This window comes from Rhinolophus hipposideros, assembly GCF_964194185.1.
Source record: "Rhinolophus hipposideros genome assembly, chromosome: 16".
Classification (NCBI taxonomy): domain Eukaryota; kingdom Metazoa; phylum Chordata; class Mammalia; order Chiroptera; family Rhinolophidae; genus Rhinolophus; species Rhinolophus hipposideros.
The window spans coordinates 29,702,413-29,717,491 of NC_138062.1; the positions used below are offsets into that span (position 1 = coordinate 29,702,413).

General features: G+C 42.6%; 1 protein-coding gene across 1 annotated transcript in view; it reads left to right on the forward strand.

Moving 5' to 3' along the window:
* Positions 1-4,219: 4,219 nt before the first annotated feature.
* EXTL3 (exostosin like glycosyltransferase 3) overlaps positions 4,220-15,079 on the forward strand; it is a 106,268-nt gene continuing 95,408 nt past the window's right edge. Inside the window, exon 1 of the mRNA XM_081077276.1 lies at positions 4,220-4,268. The gene's annotated coding sequence lies outside the window, so the exon portion shown is untranslated. The remainder of the gene's footprint in view (positions 4,269-15,079) is intronic.

Sequence of the window (15,079 nt, forward strand, 5' to 3'; positions counted from 1 at the left end):
AAGTCATTGGGGGGCTAGATCAGGTGAGTAGAGAGGGTGTTCCAGTACAGTTATTTGTTTACTGGCTAAAAACTCCCTCACAGACAGTGCCGTGTGAGCTGGTGCATTGTCGTGATGCAAGAGCCATGAATTGTTGGCGAAAAGTTCAGGTCGTCTCACTTTTACACGCAGCCTTTTCAGCACTTTCTACTAGTAAACTTGGTTAACTGTTTGTCCAGTTTGTATAAATTCATAATGAATAATCCCTCTGGTATCAAAAAAGATTAGCAACATCGTTTTGACTCTTGATTTGGACTGACGGAACTTTTTTGGTTGTGGAGAACTGGCTGACTTCCATTGTGCACTTTGACGCTTTGTTTCAGGGTCGTATTGCTACACCCATGTTTCATCATCAGTGATAACATGGCCCAAAACATCGTCTTGCTTCTCCAAAAGGTCTTGGCAAACTTCGACTCTCCTTTGCTTTTGTTCATCGGTAAGCTCTTTTGGGACCATGTTTGCACACACCTTTCTCATTCCAAGATTTTCAGTTAACATTTTCCTAACTATTTCTCTATCGATGTTTACTTGGGCTGCTATGCTTCTCACAGTCAGCTGATGATTTTCACACACAATTCAATGAAATTTTGCAATGTTTTCATCAGTTCTGCTCGTTACTAGCCACCCTGATCTCTCTTCATCAGTGACGCATTCTCTCCCTTCAGAAAAACGTTTAATCCATTTGAACACTGCTGTTTTCTTCATGGCATTATCCCCATAAACTTGGACTAACATGTCCCTGATTTCACTTCCACTCTTATGAAGTTTAACAAGACATTTAATGTGTGTTTGTTGCTCTAATTCAAGCTCAGACATTCTTGCAACGGCACACAAAAACACACAACAGTAATGAAAGCAACTTGGCAAGACACTGCCACATGCTGACACAAACACAGCTGAGACACTGATATACCAAGGTTATGGAGCCTTAGCCAGCTGTTTGTACAGTGCTGCCAGTGTAAGTGCTTGGTGGCAAGTTCGCTAACTTAATTGTCAGATCTTGTATACATAGGAAAAAACATAGTATATACGGTTCAGTGCTATCTTCAGTTTCAGGCATCCACTGGGGGTCTTGGAATGTATCCCCCGGACTATCTGCACCATACACAGGGCCCCTAATACCCAGTTTAAGTGACAGGAGACCCACCAGGTTGTCTTGGTTTTGTTATCTACCTTCGCACAAGCTTTACCTGTTCTAGGAGCCCACGTGTGTCCTCCACTGTGCGCAGCCTCACAACATGTCCCTAAACTGGGAGAGAGCGCATGTGGGATTTAGCTAAGCTCAATGTCTTACTTCCTGGCAAGGTCCTCTCAGGAGAATTCCTATTCTCAGGAGAATGCCCTAATAAGGGAAATGAAAGAGGAGTGTTTCCATCCAGTCTGAAAACATTCTGATTGCCTCACCTGTGCTCTGAAGCTGCTGCCTGTTCTCTTATCCAGGCCAGGTGAGTCCCTCTCAGGTGTGGAGACTCTCCTGCTCGTTCCCTATCCCCACTGCCTTGGAGGCTGTGTGTGGACCCTGCTTCTGCCTGGACCAGCCCACTGCCATGCTCCCCAGTAGCACTGCTAACCAGTGGGAGGCTCTGCTCCTAACCCAGCAGGCTGTCCCTTCTGTTTCCTTTCCACTGGGTGCTCCCAGATATGGCTTCCTGCCAGCTTCTTTCCCGCTTTGAGACTGTTAAGCCAGTCACCTGGGCTTGGTGCTGTGCTGGAGCTCCACTCTGTTCAGTGACCTCTTGCTGGGAGTTTGAAATCAGCCATGATGGGAGTATTGATACCATAGAAATCTGCAAATACCACTACTCAGAGCTTTTCTTTCTGGAAAGCCAGGGATCGTTTTTATCAGTACACCACTGACTGAGCTTCTGGTCCTTTCAGAAGAAAAATAAAACTGATCTGCAAGTGTTAGGCAGTGCTTCATTTTTCTCAAAGATCCTCTTGGTTCCCATCACCTCAGAAGGCAAGAGGCAAGGCTCAGTGAAGATTTCAAGCTTCTCATCACACCCATGTGGGCTAATTAGGAGAGGCTGATTCGGTTCCAGAAGATTGGATTTCACTCTTGTGGCACGCTCCTCAAGCTGAGAGGGCTCTCATCAGTCTCTCCAACTAAAGCTGAGCTCTTCAGCAGGGGATTTGTGTGTGCCCTCTAATGCCGAGGAAACTGCTTCCTGTAATTCTCAACCCATGTCCTCTGCCCACGCCCTATGTTCAAATGCAAGTAATGCCACTCTCCTCTCATGCATTTCAACATGTCTTCTCCAAGCCCTTCCTGCAGGAGGCCAGCCATGTCAGATGTAGACACATAGACATATGACATGACTCATAGGAAGCCTTTAGGCTATCTGATCTCATTAACTCCCTGGTTTCAACTGGAGAGGCATAAAAAGTGTTAAAGGGCAGAAAGAAGAAAGTTGTAATGAATTTGGTTTCACTGTGTTTAAGTTGTTAGTGTTTTGGTACATTTGGGATTATATAATGTACATTGCTATTATCTTTGTCATTCGGTGGGTGCAATTTTCATAAAATTACATTTTGAATCCCAAGCTCTTGTTTCCTGTTATGGGTTGAATTGTTACTCCTCCAAAATTCGTAGGTTGAAATCCTAAACCCCAGCACCTCAGAATGTGATCTTATTTGGAAATAGAATGGTTGTGGATGTAATTAGTTAAGATGGGTCATACTGGAGTAGGGTGAATCCCTAATCCAGTATGATTGGTGTCCTTATAAAACGGAGAAATTTGGACACAGGCATACATACAGGGAGAACACCACGTGAAAATGATGGCCATCTGCAAGCCAAAACACCAGCCTGAAACAGATTCTTCCTTCATAGCCCTCAGATGGAACCAATCTTGTTGACAGTTTGATCTCAGACTTCCAAGCTCCAGAACTCTGAGGCAATACATTTCTGTTGTTTAAACCATCCAGTTTGTGGTATTTTGTTACGGCAAGTCTAGCAAACTAATACTGTCCAATAAATATTTTGTTTTGTGCCCCACATTTGCTGGCAAGTAAAACTGTCATGGTTCTCTAAAGCCTTAGAATTTTTTCTTTTTAGGTAATTTCTTTTTGTTTTTAATTACTTAGAGTGAGGAGAAACTGAAATATTGCAATAGCATCCAAAATCAGAACTAGTCTCAACAACTTAGAAATATTTGAGAAGATACTTAATAAAAACGAAAGAACCTTAAGACACATTTAAATTCTAAACTATTTACATTGCTCCAAAGTTTTTTTTACATTTGTGAACACATATATTTTCCCATAGTTGGAATCACTGGCAATGTGCTTTCTTGAGTTCTGTTTTTCATTTAACATTATTTGATAGAAATATTTCTACGTAGTGATAATGTTCATATTCTTATTTAAATAACTACATATTTTGTGCCTTTCACGTATTAGTCATTTGTTATTTTCTAAGTTTTCACTATGAATATGTTTTCATAATTTACTTTTTTACTTCATTTGAATTATTTCCTTGAGGTATACACCCAGAAGAGAAAGCCCTGGATTACACAGTTTTGTAGTTCCTGTTACATATTTCTCCATTATTCTCTAGACAGATTGAGCCCATATGTGGTTTCATCAGAAATAAAACTCAGTGTGCTGATTTTTCCATAATCTTGATGTCATACACTCTTGCAATTTAAAAGTTATTTTCCTTAGTGTAAAAAGCATTCCCTAGTCTTAAAGTTGCTTTAGTTTTTTTACTTACTTTAATACTAGGGAGGTGACCCCAAGCACTTTTAAAGCATCCGGTTTATTTTTATATTATACTGAGATATGAGCGATTAGCAACAAACGCTAGGTCGCTGCAGCAGCCCTAAGTGGTCGGCCTTTCTCCTTAGCTGCAGCTGCCGCAGGCCCTGCAAGCGCACCCCCGCCGCGGGGTCGGGGCTCCCTTTGGAACTGAGCCCACCAGGGGTCAGCGCAGGCTCAGTTTTGGGCTCTGGCTTCCCACAATGCACCGGGTAGTCCCCGCGTCTGTAGTCCCCGCGTCGGAAGGTGACCGAGGGGCGGCTGCCGCGGCGGAGCCCGGAGGGTTTGCGGGCATGGGTGGGGCTGCCGAGGGGCGGGGCGCCCTGGGGGCGGGGCTGGCCAGGGGGCGGGGCCGGCCAGGGGGCGGAGCCAGGGTCCGCCGCCGCCACTTAAGTCCCTCCTGCCCGCAGCCTCCCGGCTCAGGTCGCGCCCTCTCCAGCTGCGGAGACGTCTTCACCTGGTGTAGCAAGGTAGGGGGGACCTCTTCAGGACCATTCCTTTCGCGGGTGGTGTGTGTATATGGGAAGTCTTTTCTTAGTTGTACAAACAGGAGAAGTCTTCAGCTGCTAAAATTTAGAGCCGGAGCGACCAGGTTTGCTCGGAGGAAATCTATCTTAAAACTCTTTTGTTTGTGTCCCTTTCTCCCAGTCTCTCCAGTCTCTGCTGGGTTTTGGGGGGGGGGCCTGATTTGGGGAGTTTGTGCCGGGGTAAGTGCCAGCTCTCGTTTCATGTCTCCTGTCTTGTGTACGGATGCAAGCTCCGGGGCGGGGTTAGGATGTGTAAGAACTTGTGTAGGTGTGGGCTGTGTTTCCTCACATGTGTGCTTACCTGGGAACTCATGAAAAATTAGAGGTCGCTCGGGGTCTATTTTACCGTGTGGGTGAGGAGGGTCCCGAACGCAGCTGTTTCGGGTACTTCAAGGAGCGGCGTCAGTCACGTGGCCCGCCCGCGGCACCCTCCCAGGTGGTGACCGTCCTGGGATCTAAGCTACGTGGGTGCCCTCAAGTGCTAACAGACCCCCACACACAGGACACTGCTTGCCCAGAGTCCTTGCTGCTACACCCCAGAGCCTCTCAGCACAGCTTGACCTTAGTCTGGGGATCCCACACTTTGGAGCTTTTTAAAAAGTAAAGTTTGGCAGGTAGAAAGCATCCGCGTATGGAAGAGCTAGGATTACTTCAGCTTGTTGGTGTCTGTCCTCAGCCTGTTTCTGGGTCACACTGCAGGGTTCCGTCCGGTCAGCCTCACTTCCTGTTACCCTAGCTCCCCTCGGTCATGCCAATGGTAGTAATCCCAAAGTGAAAGTTGTAGGCTGCGGTAGTTCTAAGGTGACTCCACCTTCAGCCACTTCTAAACGCTCCGAAAACACTTCAGTCCTCTCTGATCCCTATCCCCGATGTAAAATAAATTACAATTTTAAAGGTATATTTTTCTTTAAAACCCTCACTCTATATTATGTCCATTCCAATAAATAGCGATTGATTGATTTTGTTGTGAAATCCAAGCAGTTTCTTTTATTGTTTAGTAATAAAGATTATCATTAGGAAAACTATCTAAGCGATATATTATTCAGGTGAACATGATTAACAAATTAGCTGATAGTAAAAGGCAGAAGATGGGAAGTCAGGCAAGCGTGGTTCTAAAACATTTCTGCTGTGAAGAAGAGAAGGTTGGAAGATTAAATTATCTTTATTTTTCCTTCCAAATGTAAAATGCTATGAATGAACACAGATTCTTTTCTTTTTTTTGCTAGACACACCTCTTGATTTGAGATAACAATCAAATATAAGAAAATTCTTTCAAATGATTTCAAAATACGTGTTATCACCTCACCTATATCCAAGGAAAGAAGGTAAATCTAGGAGTTGTTAGGATTCTAAATTTTTGTTAAGCAGAAATTCTTTTTTTTTTTTTTTAACTTATTTATTGGGGTGACAATTGTTAATGAAATTACATAATTTCAGGTGTACAATTCTGTATTACATCATCTATAAATCCCACTGTGTGTTCACCACACAGAGTCAGTTCTCCTTCCATCACCATATATTTGATCCCCCTTACCCTCATCTCCCTCCCCCACTCCCCTTACCCTCTTAGGCAAGACTAAACTATTGTCTGTGTCTATGAGTTTTTGGTTCTCATTTGTTTGTCTTGTTTTTGGTTTATATACCACATATCAGTGAAATCATAGGGTTCTCTGCTTTTTCTGTCTGACTTATTTCGCTTAGCATTATACTCTCAAGATCCATCCATGTTGTCACAAATGTTCCTATAATTAAGCAGAAATTCTTAATGGCCCTTAACCCTGTTTCTGGGTACTTTCCTCCAAAAGTGTCAGTTCTCTATCAAAACATGAAATTACGAATTGCTCATTATAATAGTTCCCCTTTGAAAAATACTTACATTTTTAAATCTAACATTATTCATTTTAAAATGTAGTGCATTTGTGAGTAAAGCGATACGAACCTTTAAAAAGATTAAGAGCAAGAAAAAAACGGTGTTGGCAAGTATATATCAGTGATTCTCATCATGAGGACCTCCGTGAGTGGCAATAAATGCAAAAGATAAAACCAAAATCTAGTAAGTCGTTAACAGTCAACAACACCCATAAGAGCTAGAGGGCACCATTTGAAGCTTAAAAGAAGCAGTCTAAGGACATGTTAGATAAACTTTGCATAGTAGGTTGTAAGCATCAGCAGGCCCATAGCCTCAAGAGGTTCATATGGAAAGACACAGATACCCATGTAAAGAAATTTATAGACACATTCATGGGCTCCCTAAAAATAAGCAGATCAGATGTTTCCCACATCAACTGTAAACACTATGCCCTTAGGTTCATTTAAACAGTTGGCCCATTGCTTTTACAACCTTCCAGTGCCTTTATTCCTTCCAAAAAGGCACAGCTGGCACTGTTCTTGCTGTTGAAAGAGCTAAATAAAAAAACAAACCAAAACTGACCTCTAGCCACAGACTGGAGTTTTTAGGAGTTAGCACAAACAAGCTCATTTCTTGAGCAGATATTTATCACTCACCTACCAAGTGCAAAACTGGACTCATTGCTTTAGCCCACTCGTAATGAAAAATAGCTGTGGGTAGGATCTCTTACTGGGGACTGTATCAGGACCATGCAAGTAGGGATCTAGGCTATTTCTCCAACACCAAGGAAGCAAACGCATCTCTCAGAAGAATCACGAAGACCTGAGGAGCTCAATTGAAAACCAACATTTATTCTGGAGGGAGAAAGTGATAGAGAAAAATACCTCAAAATATTTCCCCTATGGCTTCCATCTTTGTGGTGCCAATTCAAAAAAAGTAAACTCTTCATTATATTATGATACTCATTCTAGTATGAACTAATTGTAGTATGAACAAAATCCTGGAGGTGAAGTGGTAAGATAGGAGGCCCCAAAAGAGAGATAAAACTGAAGAGAGGTAGGGGTCAGATCACAGAAGGCCTTATAAAGATGAGGGGAGCCACGGAAAACATTAGCAGGAGGACACAGGCTCATAGCTGCTTTAGGTAGCTTCCTCTGAAGCTGGAGGGAAGGATGGACTTAAGAAGCCAGGAGGCAAGAAGACCTGTTAGGAGGCTGTAGTCATGATAAGGAAAGTTGAAGAATGCATTACCAATTTCAGGTTTTTCCTGCCTTATTTCATTTGGTTTTCATAACCACCCTTTGCAGTCAGTACGGTCAGGTTCCTATCTTCATTTTGGAAGTGCTTACCTCAGTGCTTCGTGTACATCCTTCATGACCTTTATAAAAACCCTTTCGATTAGGTGTTATTAGTCCACTTTACAGAAGTTGGTACCAAGGCAGGGCCAGGATCAGCCCCAGGTCCAGTGTCTAATACAGGACTCATCTTGAATAGCACGTGGGTCCTGCTTCTGTAGAGAATGAGGCAAGACAACCCTCTAGGCAAACCTACCCCCTGGAAATACCTGTCAGGAGTCAGCAGGGCCCAGCTTCTTCAGCACTTCTGTCTCTGCGTGTAAGCGGCCCATTGAACAGAGTAGTGTAGTGGTTCCTCAATATAGAAAACAGTTCATCGACTCCTGGAAAGGTGTATAAGGGAACAGGTAGAGTTGAGGAGAGGTGATATGAGGTGAATGGCAGGGTGCCAAGTGCCAAAGAGAGTTGTGATTCCAATGAGGAAGCCACCCAGAATTAAAGGATTCTCCTTAGGACAGACGTCTAGGGCTACATACGCAGAAGGAGTGGAGTCCTGCTCAAATAACTTGCCCCTGGCACAGACCAAGTGTGGGGACTGCCTGAAGTTCTTAATGCCTGCACGGGGGATCAGCGTACACACAGGTAGGCGGAGGTACAAAGGAGAGGGAGAGAGAGAGAGAGAGAGAGATATGTAGAAGATAGTGCAATCTAGAGAAACCCTGATTTTCGTGGAATGACACCCCCATCTTGTGGCCTGTAAGGATAAAGCCAGGTTGGCTCTTCACAAGTGTGCATATATGGGAATGGAGCGCCCACCCATGAACCCTTCCTTACCTTTTAAATACAATATCTGGATCTGCCTGCTTCCATGAGACCTGAGGTGTAGGATACCAGATAAAACATAACTTAAAAAATAAGACACTAGGGTAGTTTAGTAAAACAATCACTAGCATTGAAACCACTTAAGAAGGAGGGACACATCAGGAAAGGCACAGTACCTGGGGCATAGGAGACACACAGTCTATTCTAGCTGTTTTTAACACTATAAAACATAAACGTGGTCCTAGCCGTGAAGCAGAAATAGATCCTACGAGGCACCTGAGATGAGACGTGTTGGCATGGAACTTGGTGTGACGTTTCTTGGAAGCCACGATAGAAAAGGAAACAGGTTGGGTTACCTCATTTTCTTATTCTGGCAAGATAAAATACACAGATTCAATTAGAAGGACTTTCTTTCTTGGAACTAAATTCCAGGAAGGATTTATTACATGGGCTCCCTTGAATATACTTTTGAAGCTACTATGGATAATATCTGTAATAACATTTTATGGAAAACTCTGAAAATGTCATGCAGATGAATGGTTTTTATGCAGCGATACTCTCCTTCCTGTTGGTGGAAACCATCTGGTGTTATCACTGAACGTAAAGGAGTTTTCTGTTAAAATGCTTTCAGGATTATGTGAGTGTCACTTTCAGGAAGTTACCTAAGGAGAAGTCATCAAAAGAACCTGGGGAAGTGGGCAGATTGGGACATCTGAGCGGGAAAAGGTCTAAATGTCTATTGAGCTCCATCATCTTAACTGTGGGGTAGAGGATCCCTTGGCAGGAAACAAGAGCTAAGTGGTTCAACAGGCGTTTAAGCTTTGAAGCAAGACTAGAATAAGCCCTGTGCTACTCTTGACACAAGATGGCAGGCGCCAGGGACATTCATGCTAGCTGCAGAGGGGTAGGCCAGCAATTAACCACCAGCCAGTGAATGTACTTCAGATAAACTAAACAGGAGGTTGTGATGTCCTGGGAAGGCTGCGGCCTTTGAAGTCAGATAAATCTGGTTCAGATCCTAGCTCTGCTACTTACTAGCTATATTTCACAAATGGCTTAATTTTTCTGATCCTCAATGGAATATTAATATCTACCTTGTATGAGTCACTTTACTGATCCGAGATTAAATAAACAATAATAAATAATGGTAGCTAACAATTATTGATGCTTACCTCAGATGAAGTATGGTCTGTGCTTTACATACATTATTTCATTTATTTTTCAAAGTAACTGTCTGGTACATACTGCCTGGCACCTAGTAGGTGTTCAGTGCATAGTATATATTAGTCTTACTGGTATCAGTTATAATAATAAATCGATTAGGTAAAAGTGAAAGAGGCCATCTTTGCCCTGGGAATTAGTGCCTAGAACAGGTGTCGGCAAACTCTAGTCCAGGTGACCTGTGGCCCATTGTTTTTGTATTGTTGGTGAGCTAAGAATGGTTTTTACGTATTAAAATGATTGCAAAATCAAAAGTAGAATCGTATTTCGTGACACGTGCAAGTGATATAAAATTCAAATTTCAGTGTCCATAAAGTTTTATTGGAACACGGCCTTGACCTTTTGTTCACATATTGTCTAAGGCTGCTTTCATGATAGAACAGCAGAGTAGAGCAGGTATGGCCTGCAAGGCCTAAAATATTACCTACGTGGCCCTTTACAGAAAATGTTTGCTGACCCGGATCTAGAATAACACCTCCAGGGGTTAGGGCAGCTATAGAGCCAAAACTCAGCCAACTTCAGGGTAAGCAAGACTACCCAGGGGTGCATATTCAGAGATGGGATCTGGGAGCAAAATTCCCATCAGCCTCAGTTTTGTAGACAAAGGGTGTGTGTGGTAGGTTGTTTCAGTGTCCACACCAACGGGTTGAGGAGAGAGGGGGGATTTGGGCTGGACGATCTATCTACCAGCTCTACAAGCTAAGCCAGTCTGGCACTAGAATTTAAGGAAGCAGGCTAAGAAATCTGGGGTCTGCGAACTGTTCATTTGTAGACTTTTGTGTGTTTGCTTTTTGTTTTGTATTTGTTTTCTTTTCCCTTTGTGTTTTAACAAGAATTCTCTTTCAAAAAGTCTAATCTTATCTAAGCTAAACCAAAGGGGAAAATGTTTGATTCATACCTGGGGCAGGACCAAGTCCAAATTTCTTAACTGTTCTTAAGCCATGCGGTGTCTGCTCTCTTCTCACTTGTCTGGACTCATCTTTCGACCTCTCCCTACACCCTGTGCTCCACTCATGCTGTGCAGCTTACAGCCCCCAGAAGTAAGCCTGTTGTACATCTCATGCTTTTGAAATACTCAGCTGCTCCCTTTGCTTCCCAGCTTTCCACATCTTCCCTGCTTGGAGAAACCCTTATTCTTCAAGACTGCTAAAATGGTACCTCCTCAGTGAGACTTTCCTGACTCTGCCTGTCCCTGAAGAGATGATCACACCTGCCTTTTTGCCCTTCTACCTCCTATTCCTGCACCTGTCACTGCAGTGGCATTATTTGCTAAGTCTATGAATCCTTCGAGGTTAGGGATGATGTAATCTTAGCATGTCCCCTTACTTCTGGGACATTGAACCTACATGTGTGAAGGCTGAGAAGGAGAATCAGAGTACCCTGAAGGGCCAGGGGGGAATGAGCGTTTTAGCTCATGAACCAGGAAATGATAGGTAAGAAATGGGGCAGGTGAATGGAAACCCAGGGAAGAAAGGCCTAGGATGGCAGACTTCCTGCCTGGGTTTTTTTCTTTTTTGTTTTTCCTGTATAAAGAATATTGAATTATTCAATAGGAGATACCCCCAACTGTAAAAGACAAAAAAACACTATGCAGAGTAGTCACATTGTACCTCTCTGAAGATAGATGTCACAAAACTACATTGTAATTCAGAGAAGACATTTCAGGAAGGGCTAAGACGGTATGGTCCGAAAACTTTGTGGATGATGGAACTAGATATAAGGATAGAACTTAAAAATATAGACGGCTAACGTGGCCAGTAAATGAGCTCTTTCAAGTACAGATGTCTCACATGAATTCTTATCTCAACTGCAACTTAAGAGTCTTGACACTGAAATGGACCTTATCTAGTAGCCTTTTGGTTTTTGCTATTTGCGCAACCCAAGGGTTATATCTGCTCCTAAGAAAATTGTTGCCGGTAACTTTGATCTCGTAATTGGGTCATCACTGAAATCTCAAAACCTTTATTTTACAAGCATAGTTTGAGTCTTGTTTTGTTTTTGAAACCCAGATTCATGATCATATTCTAGCCTGCTGAATGTTATTGGCCACTTTGGGCTCTGTGACATCATTTTGTGAGATCTCCGTGTGGTTTATCTCCATCAGGTTGGCAGTTTACTGTGCAGAAAAGCTGAGTATCATATCAGCAAACTTAAAAGTTCCTCTTTTAGATCCGTAGTAAAAAATATCCCAGTACTAACATTTTTCATTTACAAATTAGAAATCAGTTGTCTTGCCATAATCAAACATTTGCTTTCCGAATCCATCTTTTCTTCGACTTACCAGGTTTTGATAAAACTATGGAATGGTTTCTGTCATCACAGGGGTCCTCGTAGCTTCCAATCAATTCTGTATTTTTCCTAGTCTCTCGCCTAGTCTCCACAGCAAAATTTCAAATGGCCTCCATTCCATCCTCCTTAAAACTCCCACCCCCCAGATTCTTCTCCCTTTCAGCAAAGGACCCTGCCCGCTACGTTATGGAGAAGAGAGGGCCTGCCACACTAACACATCTAGTTAATTCTACACGCATCCTTCTCTTCCTGTCCTGTTCCAGCTCAAGAGGTGAATTAGGGCCACCTTTAAATCCGCGCCTTGACCTTCTCCCTCCTCCCTTCTCAGGGACCTCTCAATTAATTATCACTTCTCCTGCATCCTTCTCATTAGCCTTTACACATTCTCCTGTCTCATCCATCTGAAAACATCTCCCTCTGACAATCCTCCTCTTCATAACTCAGCTTCGTGATTTAGAATTGTTTCTGTTCATTGACCCTACTTCCTCAACTCAACTCCTCTGCCCCCTTCAATCTGGCTTCTACTCCCAACACTCCACTGAGACCTTCCTCACAAAAGGTCACCAATGCATGTATCTTAGTGAATTATTCTCTCAATAGCATTTGACTTCACTGACCATGTTTCTTTTTCACAATTCTCTTCTGTTGGCACTGTACTTTCCCAGGTTCCTCCTTTTCCTCTTGCTTTCCCCTTGGGCTCATTGTCCCCAGTGTCTCTTCTCTAGTGGTAGTTCCACCCTGTGTTCTCTGCTCTCGCTGTCCCCGCTCTTGCCAGGATTCTTTTGGTTCCAATTGACCAAACCCCAACTCAAATTGAATTAAACCAACAGCAAACCAAACCACCACCACCACCACCACCACCACCACCACCACCACCAAAAAATCCACAACAAAGGAAATGTACTGATTCATGTGCCTGAAAAGTTTAGGGGTAGATCTGGAATAGCTGGTTTAGAGACAGGAAGTAAGGATGTCACAAATAGCTTCACTCTCTCTGTCCTTTAGCTTTGTTTTCCTTGTGTTGGCTCCATTCTCAGGCAGCCTCTTTCCAAACGATGGCAAAATGCCCACCAACCACTCCAGGCTTAATCCGATCCTCTTAGCAAACACAGTGGAAAAATTTCTAAAGCTGGAAATTTAGGAATTTCTTAATTCCTCCATTTCTTAAGCTGGTAGTCTAGGAATCATTTTGACTTCTCCTATATCTGCTTAATCACCAAGTCCTGTCCCAACTTCTAAGTATCTCCATCACTGCTGTTAATATTTGAGTTCAGGCCACCATCTTTTGTCTGTAGATTCCTGCAATAGCGTCCCGGCGATTTTCTGCTTTGGGTCTTGCGGCCCTACAATCTGTTCTTCACATCTTAGCCAGGATAATCTTTTGAAGATGTTAATTTGATCCTATCACTTGCCTACACAAACCTTTGATGCTTCCCCCTCCCCCATTGGTAGGACACTACCATGTTTCCCTGAAAATAAGACCTAGCCAGACAATCAGCTCTAATGTGTCTTTTGGAGCAAAAATCAATATAAGACCCGGTATTATATTATAGTAAAATAAGTAGTAAATTATAGTAAAATATTATAGTAAAATGAGACTGGGTCTCATGTTAATTTTTGCTCCAAAAGGTGCAGTAGAGCTGATTGTCTGGCTAGGTCTTATTTTCGGGGAAACACGGTAAAGGCAAAACTCCTTGACATGTTCTTATGTAAAGCCTTGCGTGATATAGCTACTACTTTTTACTCTCCACTTCTCACTTTATCCCTGGTTCTGGGCAGTTCAGTTACAGATGCCAGATTAGCCAGCTCTCTCCCAGCTCTGCACCTTTTCACGTGGTTCTCCTTCTACCTGGACTCCTTCCCTCCTGAGCCCCCTCCTAATAAACCTCTACATATCCTGTCAGGTCTTAACTATTGAGAAAACCTTTCCATACTACATTATGTACATACTCTTCCTGTTAGAACATTCTACTTTTCCATCTTAGCATGTATCACGCTTTATTGCAATTGCTTATTGTAATTGCTTGTTAAATTGTCCGTATCCCTCAGCAGAAGATGAGGTCCGCGAAGGCAGGTATTTCCCTTGTTTTGTGAAATATCCCAAGCATCACAGAGTAGACAATCAATATTTGTTGAATTATAAAATGAGATGTGATCGTACTAGGTGATTTTCCAGTTGTCTTCTAGATTTTAAATCTAGATTGAGTCGGTAAGCTACTAGAAAATCTAAAAATATAATGCCCACAGCTTTTCTTTTTTTATGTGCTTATTGGTCTTCCTCAAAGAAGAGCACTGTTAGAATTGAAGACGGTCTTAGTCATCAGCTAGCACTGTTTCACTTCTTTGAAAGATTAGGAAGCAGGAGCTGAGAAGGGCTCGGTAATTTGTAGAAACCACAGAACTATTTAGAGTTGCGTCTTTGAACTAGAACTCAGCTCATGACTTTCAGTCCAGAGCGGCGGCTTCTTCTTCATGATATCAGCACTTTTAACAGACTGAGGAGTATGATTTGTATGTTGATTCAAATTTTGTAGCTTATCGCCTCACATGTTTTACTTTTTAAAATGTCCTTACGGATCCTGCTCATGTCAATAGATCCTAACAGTTTTTCAGGATGAAAATTACTGGCTGGTCTCTAGATGCCTAGGTACCCTCCAGCGTTCTGCCCCCTCTCGGTAGGGTTGGTACTGTGTGCTGCTAACGCCCCACCGCGAAGAACTAGAAGGTGCACGCTTGAGTTTGCTGATCCACCATTTCACCTCAGAAGGCTAATTCCTGAGGAGATGCCATCTGGATTTGATCTGAGGAGCACTCATGTTGTGTAAGAGAAGTCCCAGACTTCTCTGTTTAACTGTTTGTATGAACGGCTCTTTGTTCTTTCTGTGAGGCTTCCTGACGTGTGTCCATCACGAACCAGGAGACTCGCTTCTGTCAAGACCAAGTCAAGGCTTGGAAAAGACTGGGTAGGAGTCACTTTCTAAAACTAATTATAATAGAATTGGGTGTGGGTGAGGAAACAAATATTAGAGAACATTTTCAGTTAACAAACTTTTATTTTTAAATGTAAAAAGTGAATCTATTAAAACTTAAAAAAAAAAAAATTTAAGGAAACTCCAAATGGAACCGGTTGACCAAAGTACGAAACTCCAATTAACGAGCCTATTCCAAAAGAAAATTCCTTGAAAATTCAGAGATTGTACATACATGTTTTTCTAGCCTTCATTTAAAGTGAAAGGTTTGCCATATCTTTTCATGGATTCCTTGCTTAAACTGGTTAT